At 47.1% G+C, this 13,343-nt stretch overlaps 1 protein-coding gene across 5 annotated transcripts in view; it reads right to left on the bottom strand.

Moving 5' to 3' along the window:
• PTK2B (protein tyrosine kinase 2 beta) overlaps window positions 1–13,343 on the bottom strand; it is a 509,984-nt gene that overhangs the window by 366,962 nt on the left and 129,679 nt on the right. For all 5 annotated transcript variants that reach the window (XM_085613103.1, XM_085613101.1, XM_085613104.1 and 2 more), the window contains exon 2: window positions 11,978–12,024. The gene's annotated coding sequence lies outside the window, so the exon portion shown is untranslated. The remainder of the gene's footprint in view (window positions 1–11,977; window positions 12,025–13,343) is intronic.

Genomic DNA, 13,343 nt, shown 5'->3' with positions numbered 1-13,343 from the left:
TGTCTTACCCACTCTCACAGAAGAGTTCAGAGATGCTGTGGGTGTTCTTCAGCAGGAGCACCTGCGAGTCCTGCTGTGCTTGGAGAAGATGGGCAGCCCACAGATCTCGTCATAGTTCTCTCAGTTGTTGGAGCAGCTCTTAGCTCGCGAAGACACAGTAAGTTGACTTTACTCAGTGGTGGGAGGGGGAAATCCTGTCTTCATCTCCCTACTGGAGCCAGTAAAGGTGCAATGTCATCTCAGCATCCCTGGCAGCCCTCAGTGGTTATTCGGGGACAGTTTCCTCGCAGTGTGGGTTCGATTTGCCAAACGCAGCCTTAGTTTCTCTTTCAGGTGGTGGCCCGAATCCTTCAGCAACATTGGTAGCGGCACCACCTCCTGACATGTGGAGTTGGAGTGGTACAGAATGATACGTGTGCAGGCTAACTATGGTGCAAGTATCTCTGCCACGGCGATTACAAGTCTCAACATTTCTCTCAGTAGCTACTTTACTTGTGGCCCCCTTCTGGCACACGGGGTCACTGCAGCAGCGCTCAACACACGGCTCAGTCCACAGTGGCCCTCTCCTGGCATACAGGGGTTGACAAGCTGACATTGCACAAAGGCAACAGCCCGATTGGGGCACAGCGGAATGCTGACACCTCACACAGGTAGGCCTCATGATAGGGCTCCCCACTGGACCTAACTCCCTCCAATGCTCTCCTCTTCCCCATAGGGCAACTGGTCTTGGCAAGTAGGCAAGCGCTGGTGCTCCAGGCTCCACAACAGGTGGCCTTTGTTTTCCTGGGTGATGCCCCCTCACCTCAGCTGGGAGATTAGCAGGCCTTTGCCCCCAATCTTAAATACAGCCTGAGCTTTCCCTTCCCACACAGCTCATCAGGCTGCTTGACAGGTGACAAAGTTTTGGGACACAACCTCCCCTTCTTATAGTCCAATTCCAGACACCAAAATGTAATCCATTTTCTGAGTCTTCGAAGTTTTTTGTTGGGGTTCTGCTTTGTTTGAAGTGGGCACTTCTCTCATTCATCTTCCCTTGTGAAAGGATGTCTGTCACTTCAGGCAAGACTCGGAGTGGATTTTCGGGAAAACAACAATTCATGGGAGTGACCACAGCTCACACCTGAATGTCAGCTACCGTGATATGTGCAATCCAAGACTCCCTGCCCTACTCTTTATGATTCTCTAATCAGACCCATCTCCTTTCCTGAGATGTGTCCAGGCCCCTTCCCTGTGATCTGTCATTGAATGAAAGAGCATTCTTTTGAAGTGTAAAAGGAGTCACTTATTCCTTTCTTTGTGCTCAAGTCCTACCCAGCTCACAAGAATGCAGGAATACACATCTGTCTGGGGGGATTCCTCTTCTCCTCAGGCCAGGCCTTCCCAAAATGGAACCCAGGGTCTTCCATATAATGTACCACTCACAGCACACCTACTGTCCAGCACTATTATCTCCATGCATTGTACCAGTAGATGTACACATGCATTCAGCACACACACTCGGTCTGCGCACACTGCTCATCCCTGAAGCTTTTATTGCATCAAGGATTGCTATTTGCAAACCCACACACACCATGTGTGAGCTGCACAACACTTCATCCTTCATGTATTGTAGTTCATGCAAGCATACACACATCCAGCTCATTATTTCATGACGTATGCGCTGCTCAGCAATACATTTCTCATGTAATGTATTCCTCGTAGGCATACACACACACAGTACATACACTAACCACACACAGGCACTGCTCAATACTGCTCTATCCCTGACCTGTTCCCTTCCCAGGCACAAATACAAACAGCGCAGAGTCACTACTCCTGCGCTGCGCAGCACTCCACATCTACCTGACGTAGGCCATGGGTGAGTTACGCACACAGCAGCGAAACATTTAAAAGGTGAGTGAGCCTGTAGGCCTCACTCCAGTGACACAGGTCCTGTTCACTCCGAGGTATGTTTCCAGCACTGCGCTTGTGTTGCTTAACTCCTGGTAAGGCAGTAGCCTTCGCCCACTATAGCATTATGGATCTGTACAGATGGGCACTCAGGGCAGGGGGCACATCTCTTATAAAGCGCAAACTACTCACCCTTACGGGTCACAAGGCACTGGGGGCCATCATGGAAATTAAGTGAGCTATTGCCCAGAGTGCTGAGCTGCAGCCGGGGCCGGGGATCGAACCGTGAACCCTGTGCTCCGAAGTCAGCTGCTCTGGCCGCTGCACCACACCTCTCCACTGTGGCAATTATGACTGCCTTGTATCTGTTTTTGCAGCAGTTTCGTTTTATCATCACACACATACGCACGCACGCACGCACGCACACACACACACACACACACACACACACACACACTCCTCGTGATCTCACTCAGGGTTCCTCTCCATCAGACCATCACCCTTGATTCAAGAAATGACTCCAGCAGCGTCCCTGTTTGCATACAGTTAATCAGACATAAACCAGCAGGTAGTGTGTACTTTTGTTTTTTTACATCCATTTCCTGTAATGTTAGCACGTCAAAGGCCATTTGCTATTATTGGGGGGGGGGGCGGGTGTCAAAGGGAGTGAGTTGTCGATTTCAACAGACCAATAATGTTGGTTAAATTAAGGGCCTAGTGCAGCAAATGAAACGTGTTTGCATCGCTTCCTAAAACAATGCCTATTTGTAAATTTTTACAAAAAGTGTTACAGTAATCATTGACTATGTGTTTCCCTTCAGAATCGTTGTATCTAAAACGCTAATTTACGCATAAGTAGCAAATCTGTTAAGCATCCTGTACACTGACCGTCCCCTCCGTAGAATGACGTGGTACAGTCGAGAGAAGAGAACACGAGAAAGCGGTCGATGAGTGGTTCAAGGTGCTGTTGGCACAAATGTCGGGTTTCTACTAGTGCACGGTGTACAGTGCGCACGCAGAGGCTGTGGGGACCATTTCTTGCTGCAGACGGCAGCGAGTCACTTCCGCGAGCCTGACTAAACCTGCCCCTGTGAGATAAGCGGAAGCGAGATGAGTCCAAGATAGGCGCTCTCAGTGCAGTGACTGAAGCTTTTGTTTTTGTTGCCTGGGGTAGGGTGGAATCTCCAACCAGAGGCAAGAGTTTCCCTGGTGACGTCGTGTGGTTTGTAGAAGGCACGAGAGATAGGTTTGGTACATCTCACAGCATGGCAGCAGTGGACGGGCATTCCTGCCCCTCCACGAGGGTCCTGATGCATCATGGGATACATGGAGGCTCGGCTGACTCACGCGCAGAAAGGGACCTGCTGAGTGCATCCCAAGGAAAGGATGCGGCTCGGGGAGGAGATGTGAATTCCACACTAGCTCCCGAAATAGCTGTGCAATTATCACCCAGCCTCTCTGCACACACTTCACTGGCTCTGTTTACTTGCCTCTAATTGGCCTCACTAAATGGCATCTTCTGTCCGCGTGTACCTGCTCCTGAGCTGCATGGATCTGAATCGGGCTCAGTGTTTGTAATGTGGTCGTGGCCTTGTTCAGGAGCATATGCTGGTCACCTAAGCTAATTCACCCAATTTCTAACAAACTTAAAGAACTACCACCCATCTCCTCAAAACACACAAATGCCTGTGTGCCGTCCCTTCCTACTGCCTTTACGACCCCTTTTCATTTAACTCAACTTCTATATGTGGCTGTAATTTATAATGCACAGAGCCACACACTCAGCGGCCATTGCCCATGGCCCTGAGTCACCACAGAAACTGGGAAACTGTTTGAGGGGCCGGCACTAGGATGACCAGTTATGAACACTGTTTCCAGTCCTGACCTTTGTGTGATAACCTAATGCATTCTGGGTGTTGGAGTCTTGTTTTGGTTCCATTGAACTAATTAGACTAACACACTTGATGAAAGCAGCGATTTGTTGTATTTTATTGTAGTATTCATACAGCGCCAACTACCCCTATGAGAGGCGCTGAAGTGCTTGCCCGCATGCTACACCGTGCAGGCTGTGTGGTTGGAAGGATGTGGTCTTTGTTTTGATCCTATGTGGGAAGTGCGTCCATGTGCTACATGATGCCCGAGGTGCAGTTATTGTGAAATGGGACACAGCGCTCAGCATCGTGATGGATGAAGAAGTGTATGAGAGAGGTGCTCGGCGTATGGCTGTCTGGGTGCTGGCAGCTTTGCACAGCTCTGCAGAACCCTTTATACTATTTCTGATGTTCATAGTCCACTGCACTAGGTTTTACATTCTGAGATATTTTGTTTAAAGTTAACGTTCCTGACCACGCATAGGTTAAACAGAGAAATGGTGGAGAGATCTGCCGGGATGAACTTAGTTAATCCCATCGTATATCCGATGGTCATTGTGAGATGTCAAGAAGTGGTCCTAGTATGTAGCTAGTTGGGACATGCAGTTGTGGAAAAAAATAAGAAACCTCTGTTGGCTATGGGCATGTGGCAGACTCCATGCTTGTTCGATTGGTCATGGGTGGTTTATTTGCTGTGGACTGGTACAGTACTGGGTGAGGGACATCCCCTTAGCAGCTTTGTCTTATGTGAGTATATGACTGTCAAGCAGTATAAGGGAATTATTAGGCAGCCTCTATGAACTTAAATCTTCTGCCCACCCAGTAAGTGCTCTGATATTACTGTTAGCATGAGTTACATATCGTATTTGGATTGTAGTTGTAGTTTTATAGCACTTACTATATCATAAGAGGTGCGGTATTGTTTTACGGCGGGCAGTACGCTGCTCCGGATCCCAGGGTTAGTAGGGTTTTGGTTATGTTTGGTTATTGAGACTAGTCTTGTGTGCTTAAGGAAAGCATGCCACGCTTTTACTCCAGTTTCTATGCAGTATATTAAATTAATAGAATAATTCGGAGTTAGGTATGATCCTAAGTGAAGGGGTGTGACAAGCGAATTCATGCACAGTTTGGTGGTTTTAACAGATGAGATGCAGGAAATTAAGTATTGCTAGAGTGCCGGGATTGAATTTTAAGCAGAGGTTGAGATTTTTTAAATAAGGTGCGGGTAGTCCAATCGGATACAGTAATAGTGGTTAAAGCAAAACATACATGTGACTTGGAGTAGGCCATGCTCAGAGAGAGGAGGCATGCAGAGGATGGAAAGAAAGATGAGTCGACAATCGGAGGTTTAAAGTCGAGATCAGTTTCCATGCAGGGTTTTTAGGAATAATGTGGAGGCTTTATGAGATAGAATGCAAAACCGGCGAAGGATACAGTACTACTTGAGTGTGTTACAATACCACTGTTCACCATGAGAACCCAAGCATGCACATACACCTTCACCACCCACAAGATAAATACAATTTAAATATGGTTTCATTGTCCAAAACAATGTGATAGAGGACACCACTGAAACAGGATTGCTGCATTTTAAATGTCTGTGCTAGAGATGCTCCTCCCCTTTCTGTCTGGTAATCAGAGCAGTTTTTCTCAGGGTAGGTGGCACCGGGCCCATCTCCAACCTGGAACACCCACAACATAAGCACAATGAAGCACAACATACTGCCGCTGGCTGTCTTTTAGCATTCCGGTAACAGCAGCCAGACACACAAAGAAAAGGACCTGCCTAGTAACTCCCCCACCTAAGCAAAAGAAACTGCAGCCTCACCCTCACAATTCCTATCCACCAACCCATCCACCAAACCAGCAGTGCTCACAAAACACAAGTAATGAGCATCCTCTTCCTAACAGGAGCAAGACCACTGACTCATTGTCAGTGAAATTGCTCTCCCGCCCTCGCAGCTCCACCATTAAGTGAGGCCTTCCCCCGAGCCCCTGCACTCTCGAGTGTTGGTGTTTGACGCCCTCCTCCACCCGCAGGTTTCACCTGCGCCTCATCCCTGGTGGTCCAGTGGACCTCTGTCTCCATTCTCTTGCTCTGCTTTTCTCTCCCTTTTCAGTAGTATTTGCCCTCACTTCTATCTCCCCCCTTCACGCTCTTTCTGGGTCTTTCCTCCATTTTCTGTCGTTTTTTACCCTCATCTCAATCTCCCCCTTTCACTCTCCTGTGTCCTCTGTGTCTTTCCTCCCCTCTTTCTTGCATTTTTGCTGACTTATTTGCACTTTTCTCTCCCTTTTTGCCTTTTTTCTTTTGCCTTTTTCAGCCCGTTTTTCCCCGCCGCTGCTGCCCCCACGGCCCCTCCCCCCCAGCACGACCAGTGCGACCGGCTCAATCCAGGAATGGTGGGACCCGAACAATCTAAGAAGTGCCGGCCTCCCCACCACCTACAGAACAGAAATGGTACACACTGACATTGAGTGTCCCAGGATGGCCCCACACCACAAGTGGCAACGTCTTCATACATTAACTGATGCTCGCTGACGCTATGATGGTAAAGCCGCTTTGGAACATGGACACAGACTACATGAACCATGCACAGCCGGTGATGAGGGAGCCACACAGAGGAGAATGCTGGTACCCATTTTATACAATCACCTCAGTACTTTTATATCATGGTCGCCCAACTTAGGTCCAGGTGGGCTGGACCCATTCCTGAGTTTCAAGATTTCCTCAAAAAATAAACTTAAATACATTGAATCTAAACAGAATTGCTTTCCATTATGAGAGGTTACCTTGAAAATCTGCGGTGGACCAGGAACCCTTGGACCTATTTCCGACATACTTCATATCGACAGATATGTTTGACTGCTTGGCTTTAGCCAGCCCATCTATTTAGGTTTCATAATAAGGCCACATTCAGAGGAGGCGCCTGCAGGCATCCTTTGCATGGTCACCATGGAAGCACAGAGCTGCAGAAGTAGATTCACAGAGGCTCCAATATCTCCACAACAGGGAGAAGTTGACTCAGACTCCAGAGCTGAAGGACGAACTACTCTTTATTGTTCCACTTTGCATCTCTGTTTCATCCACCCACTCACACCTACGCCTCACTTCACTTAAGAGTGAACATAACAGGACAAATCTATGCATTTCCACCCAGTGCGGGACACATAACGGGGGAGGAGTGGGTGTGCAGGTGACCTTGAGTGAAATCTAAACAACCCCGTGGATCCAAACTTTCACAGGCCAGAGAGCAAAAACAAACAGTAAATATGTATCTGTACCTATAGAGCCCAGTGTCGGGCATGGAGCAAGTGCTGTACATATGGAATGAAAGTGTTGGCATTTAAAATAAGGAACTAGCCTAAAAATAAGATAAAAAGCAAAGGGGAAATATGAAACCAAACTAGGAGCATACACTCAAGTCCAACATAACAAAACTGGGTACAGTCAGCCATTGTGGTCAGACGGTTCTGCCCACATTCAGACACCAAACAGGAAATGACAGAGACCTAATGCCCCTTGTTCACCAACAGCTCCAACAACCATTGATTCGAGCCCTCCAACATGCATCTCTCTCTCTCCCCCCTCCCTCTCTATTGGTTCTGACTTCACAGTCAGAGAACATGTTGACAAAAAAAACAAGACAGTATGGTACCAACTCTTCCTCCTAAAGAAAGAGAAACTCTTTCTTTCTGAAGCTAACCTCAAGAGAACCACGTAAGCCCTGGAACTCCTATCTAGTTTGAAGCAATGAATTTTTCAACGGTCTTACAGATGCCCCACTGGCACACTTGAAAGACATCCTACACAGTGCGCCATTTATGATGAAAGAGTTCAAAGTCAACCACATCACACTTAAAGAACTACACTGGTCTCCCTTCCAAATTCTCTAGGACCTTTAAGACCAGCTGCGTCACCTACAAAGTCATCCAACCTGGTTACCATGGATCAACACTGCATATTTACTGTGTTGTTTTCCTGCAGCCCACAGTTGGTAGTACTAACTACCCAAATTACTACGAAGGGGCACAGTAATAGCGGGTAATGACTAAATGAGTCAGAGTAGTACAGTCTGCAGGTAATCACTCTCATACATTGCCAGAAAGACATAAGTAATTAGGGTGGTCATTTACCATTCACTAAAGGATGGGCTAATGTGTATTTTAATTTACTGTGCTGGCCAAAATCACATGATATCTTGGATTCTACTACGGTCCAAGTTTATCTGACAATTTATTTATGTGGCTTGATGGGTTCTTCGGTATAATGTCTTTAACATCTCAAATTCACTTTGATTGCAAGAAGGGGGAGGATAGTAAAGCATGTTAGAAGTACCTGATATTCTGAATGTATTCTTTTCTTATGGCTGCCCAATGCAGAGGGAGTATTATAACACCTTTTGATACCCCCTGGAGATACTTATGCCTTTCAGAGTGATCACGAAGAGTACAATGCATTTTACCCACGGAATGCCTCATCCACCATTATCTAAATATCAATAAAGGTCTTTGTTTTCTCGACTCTGCTAGGATGCTAATGTGTTACCTGGATGACAAATGTACTCCAGATGACACTAAAATGGAGCATCGCTATTTTTGTTAAAACTATTTCCACGTAAAAATATGTCTGACCCAGATATGAATCAGAAAAAAAGGAGAAATGCTATTGCACAAATGGTGCAGGTGATAAGGAACTAAGAAAATGTCTGGTGAGGGTGCAGCAACTGAAAATATATGTTCAAAAGAAGTTACAAGAGAGGCAGTGAGGACACGGTAAAAATGAAGACTCGACAAGAAGCAATATGAAAAACCAGGACCGGGGCAGGAGGGCAAGGGGAACTGGGAAGATCCTGGGTCGCCCCTGAACAGAAACCACAAAAGTGAATGGGGTTGGCAGGAGTGGACAAGTTTGGAGGAGGGGCCAGAAAGGAGCAAAAGAGCAATGATTAAGCAATTTCGGGCAAGGGGGGAGAAGGAGGGGATGATTGGGGGATGGGTTGGCACTCTTTATCCATTTGCCTGTTCAACTGTCAATTCACATTTTACTTCCACTCGTCATAGGAAAGGGAAATGGGTCAGCCCACATTATCCATTGGCTAGCTTGATCTGTAATGATTAAATTTTGCTCACTCACATGTGCCTAACAACCTAAAAATAAGTACAATTCAGTGCCAGGGCTGGTGAGCCAACACTTTACTTTGTCAATACTTGTGTCTACCATCTGTTATCCTTTTCTTCTGATCATCATAATATGTTTAATGTAGGCCGTCAGGTTACAGTAATAAGAACCACATTTCCCTGTGATATACATTAAAGAGATAAAGGGTTCTTATGCCTGCTTTAGGTACACCAGCCTGCTAGGAAGCACTAGTACTTTTTTTAATTAAAATGGCATGCAGATGTTATATATTTTAATTTAAAATATAATTTGCAAAAATGTGCCTGCTAGGAAGCACTAGTACGTTTTTTGTTAAAATGGCATGCAGATGTTATTTATTTTAATTTAAAATGTATTTTGCAGAAGTATGTTTTCTTTCTTCTTTTTATTTTTATGGCACATGCTTGACTAAAAAAAGTTAACCAGGGCACCAGCTTGCAAAGGTCCAATTTATTGGCCTTGCCAATGCTTGTTTCAACATGTAGTGTAGTCAACAAGATGGATTTAACATCTTACTCAATGTCACTCACTTCAAAATAATAGTGGGAAATGGGCTCGGTGAAAAGTTTCCCCAGATGGGCTTGGTGAAAAGTTTCCCCAGATGGGCTTGGTGAAAAGTTTCCCCAGATGGGCTTGGTGAAAAGTTTCTCCAGAAATGGTTTGTCTGCATCAGTTTCTTTAGTGGCTCACACACAATCTACCATCATACTTCCCTGCGGCACTTAGGGCCTCATTAAGATCAGAGCACAAGTCATGATTCAGGAGCAAACTCCTCAAGTGCCCAGATCGGGACGCCGGCTCCGGAGCCAACTGTGTCCTCCATGGGCGTTGCCCAAACAATTTTCAGCAGGTAAGAAAGTGCCAGAATTCTAGGTTCACACACCTCAGCCTGTGGGAAAGCACAAGGCACTAGAGTGTTATCCCTCATTCCGTGGTCCAGAACAGGGAGTTGAGTGTAAATTGAACATGGACTAAATGTCGCTCCAGCAGTATCGCTCTTTGCCGCGCGCACAATTTGTGCCAAGTTTGCAAAAAGGGCCAAAGTGTACGCAACGTCAGGAGCGGCTCCTCATTAGGGGCTAAGGGCCACAGCCCCGCCTCCTGTGAGGTACCACTTTCTGCCCCTTGCCTCTGCGGCTAAAGATTAAACTGAGAGGCATTCAGGAAAACACAAGCTTTGGGTTTTCATGAATATTGTCAGAACACAGGTTAGCCCTCTTGGCCTCCTCTCCAGGCTTCTGTTGACAGGAGGAGGAACATGATGTGGGGGAAACCATGGGGGCAGGAGGAGGGGAGGGGACTGAGGCATGATCCAGCTTCAGAGTGCTGCTACGAAATACAGCACTCTGTATCTGGATGTCTGGATTGCACATGTGAGGGGCACGGTTCAACTACATCCCCTCACAGGGCAAAATCCATTCTATTTAGCAGACACTACACATGCCTCAGACAGCACAGTGTATTTGCTGAAATGTAACTGCCAAGGCGCATATCAGTGCATCACTGAAGCCAATGAAGAGCCAGACACAGCAGCAGGGGCGGGATCCCAAGCACTGTCCCAGATAGGGCGGTGCTTCCAGTCCTATCAAGAAGCTGGGAGAGGGCTGGAGGTGGGCCTTCCACTCCTCAAACCCGCCCCGGCCCAGCTGCTCTGCCTGGCTCCTTGTCGGGAGTCATGCTTGCTGGTTCTAATGCCCAGCACCAGATTCCTGCTCTGCCGCTGCCGCCGTGGAGACTTCAAGGGAGCTAGGTAGTAAAAATAAATATTGTTCCTCTGTGCATGTGTGGGTAAGTGTGGTTTTATTTGTGAGTGATTGGCAGTGATTTTAATTGAGTTAGAGTGTGCGTGAATGTGTTTTAGAGAGTCAATCAGAGTGAAAATCTGAGTTTGTGAGTGTATGAATAAGTGTAAGTCAGTGTGAGGGAGTGAGTGAATGAGTGTGACTGCGTTACAAGGTGTGAATGATTGGAGATTATGAGAGGGCGTGGGAGGGCATCAAGTGTGTAGCAATCCCTGTTGCAACAGATGCAGTTGCACCAGGGCCCAGAGTCACTGAGTGTGAAAGGGTGAGTGTGTGTGTTTGTGGGAGAGTGAGAACTAGTGAGAATGAGTATGTTTGTGAGTGAGTAACTATGAGTGGGAGTGAGTGTGGGTGAGCGAGTGTGAGGTACAGTGAGAGAGGGGAAGAGAGGGATTTCGAGAGGGAGTGAGTGTTAGTGTGAGTGCGAGTGTGTTTGTTTGCGTGCTGTTGACTGTGAATCTGCTGCTAGCTGTGGCACACTCACTATAATTCTGGGGTTATGTTGACCCCCAAAGCAACATGCTGCCGCATTCATGCCATAAGAAGAGGCACCCACGGCAAAATGCAGGCCCTGACATATGAGAAATAGTTCTGAGGACAAATGCCGGCCATTGCATACCGAAGGAAATTCTGGGCATGAAGGCAGCCATGGCAAAATTCTTTCACTGGGACATTAGAGGTCATTCTTGGCATAAGGGAGGGCACCCCAGGCAAACTGCAGACCCTGAGAAAAATTGAAGAAATACTTGACCTAAAAGGACAACTATTGCATAATGCTGGCGCCGGCATAATGTCGACAGTTCTTGCTCTGGAGATGGCAGACGTGGCCTATTGGTGCAGAGGGAGCAGGTCGGGGGAAGCAAACCAGGACAAAATTCTGCCTCTGAAATACTGAAGATAATATTTGACATATGGGAGATTCAGGGAATATCAGTGGCAACATTCTGGTGCAGGAATATTGTATGTAATTATTGTCGTGGGGGTACACAATCCGGGCATTGGCATAAAGAAGGTAACTCAACATATGGGCAACTCCAGAGGCACATGTAGAAAAAAAAATGGGGTGAACTCTTGGCTAGTATTACCCCCACCACTTTTAAAGATCACCAGCCGCCCCTGCACAGTGACCCAAGGAAACAGCACTGAGGCTAAGGCCCCCTAGAAGATTGCGACCTAACTGCATTTAGCAACACAACACCATGAAGTCAGTATTAACTTCTAATGTAAAAACTGTAAAAAGTTTCAACACTCACATGAGGTTCCTGTCTTCTGTTCCCGGGTGCTTTTTGGTCTCTTCTCCCTGGAAAAGTGAAAAAATTCAATTTTAGGTGATAATTATTTGATGCTCATGACAAATCCCTTCTAATAACAGCAACAGCCCTTAAGTCAATCGTCCTTGCAACTTTCCCAAGAAGACCATTCAGGGCATCACTAGTGACCACTCGTGCCCATCTCTGGGCTGCCCTCACAGTCATGTGAGGCTTTCCAGAGAACAAGTGCTGGTGTCCCACGTGAGTTCACGCCTTAACCACCTGCTTTAGAGGAAATGGCTCTCTGCACCCACCTTGGTACCCTGCCCATGCTCGTTGCAGAGAGCTGGACATCGCCCCCTGCTCTCCAGAGAAACAACCGTCAAGGAACGGAAATGATGAAATGTGTGACATGCATAAAAATCACTTCACTCCTAATAAGGGCCTGAAATGTTGCGCACGCTGCGCGACATTAGCAGTATTCTAACACAGATTTTTTTTCCCACCAGAACTGACAGCTTATATTCGGGAACTCAATCCATGGTTTCCATGACAACGGGCTGTCAAGTTACTAAGGAAAGGTGACTCAGTTGTAGAGCACATCATTACACTGAGCTTCGGCTGATGACAGCTTGGTGTACTGTAGGCAACCGGATCAGAACAGATGGGGACAGGAAGCAGAATCCAAGAACGTTCTAACGAGCCCTTTCTTTTGTGAAACCACACTCGGTGCAGGCTGAAGCAGACAAGCGGGGGCTGCATAATGGCCCCCGAGAAGCCTCGTCTGAAAGGCAGGGTCACAGGGCACTCTCCTAACTGGAGAGGTACCTCAGCGGGTTAATGTGCCTACCGGCCCCTGCCGCCCTCACCTGAGAGTCAGCATCAGTGAGAACTCTCCTAACTGGTGAGATAGCTCACTGAGTTGATGTGTCCACTGGCCTCTGCCAATCTCATCTGAGAGTCAGCATTAGTGAGCACTCTCCTAACTGGTGAGATAGCTCAGTGAGTTGATGTGTCCACTGGCCTCTGCCAACTCTCATCTGAGAGTCAGCATTAGTGAGCACTCTCCTAACTGGTGAGATAGTTCAGTGAGTTGATGTGCCCTCTGGCCTCTGCCAACTCTCATCTGAGAGTCAGCATTAGTGAGCACTCTCCTAACTGGTGAGATAGCTCAGCGGGTTAATGTGCTTGCTGACCTCTGCTAACTCCCATCTGAGAGTCAGCATCCATGGGCACTCTCCGTAGTGAGATAGTTCAGTCGGTTAATGAGCCTCGCTCCTGCATAATGTCCTCTGCCAACCTTCATCTGAAAGGCAGTATCAATGAGCACCCTCAAAAGGGTACCAACAACTGGCACTGTCCATTGGCA

Source organism: Triturus cristatus, chromosome 6 (genome assembly GCF_964204655.1).
Source record: "Triturus cristatus chromosome 6, aTriCri1.1, whole genome shotgun sequence".
In the NCBI taxonomy this organism is placed as follows: domain Eukaryota; kingdom Metazoa; phylum Chordata; class Amphibia; order Caudata; family Salamandridae; genus Triturus; species Triturus cristatus.
The sequence above is the reverse complement of the archived record's forward strand: the minus strand, read 5'-3'. Positions and strand labels throughout refer to the sequence as shown.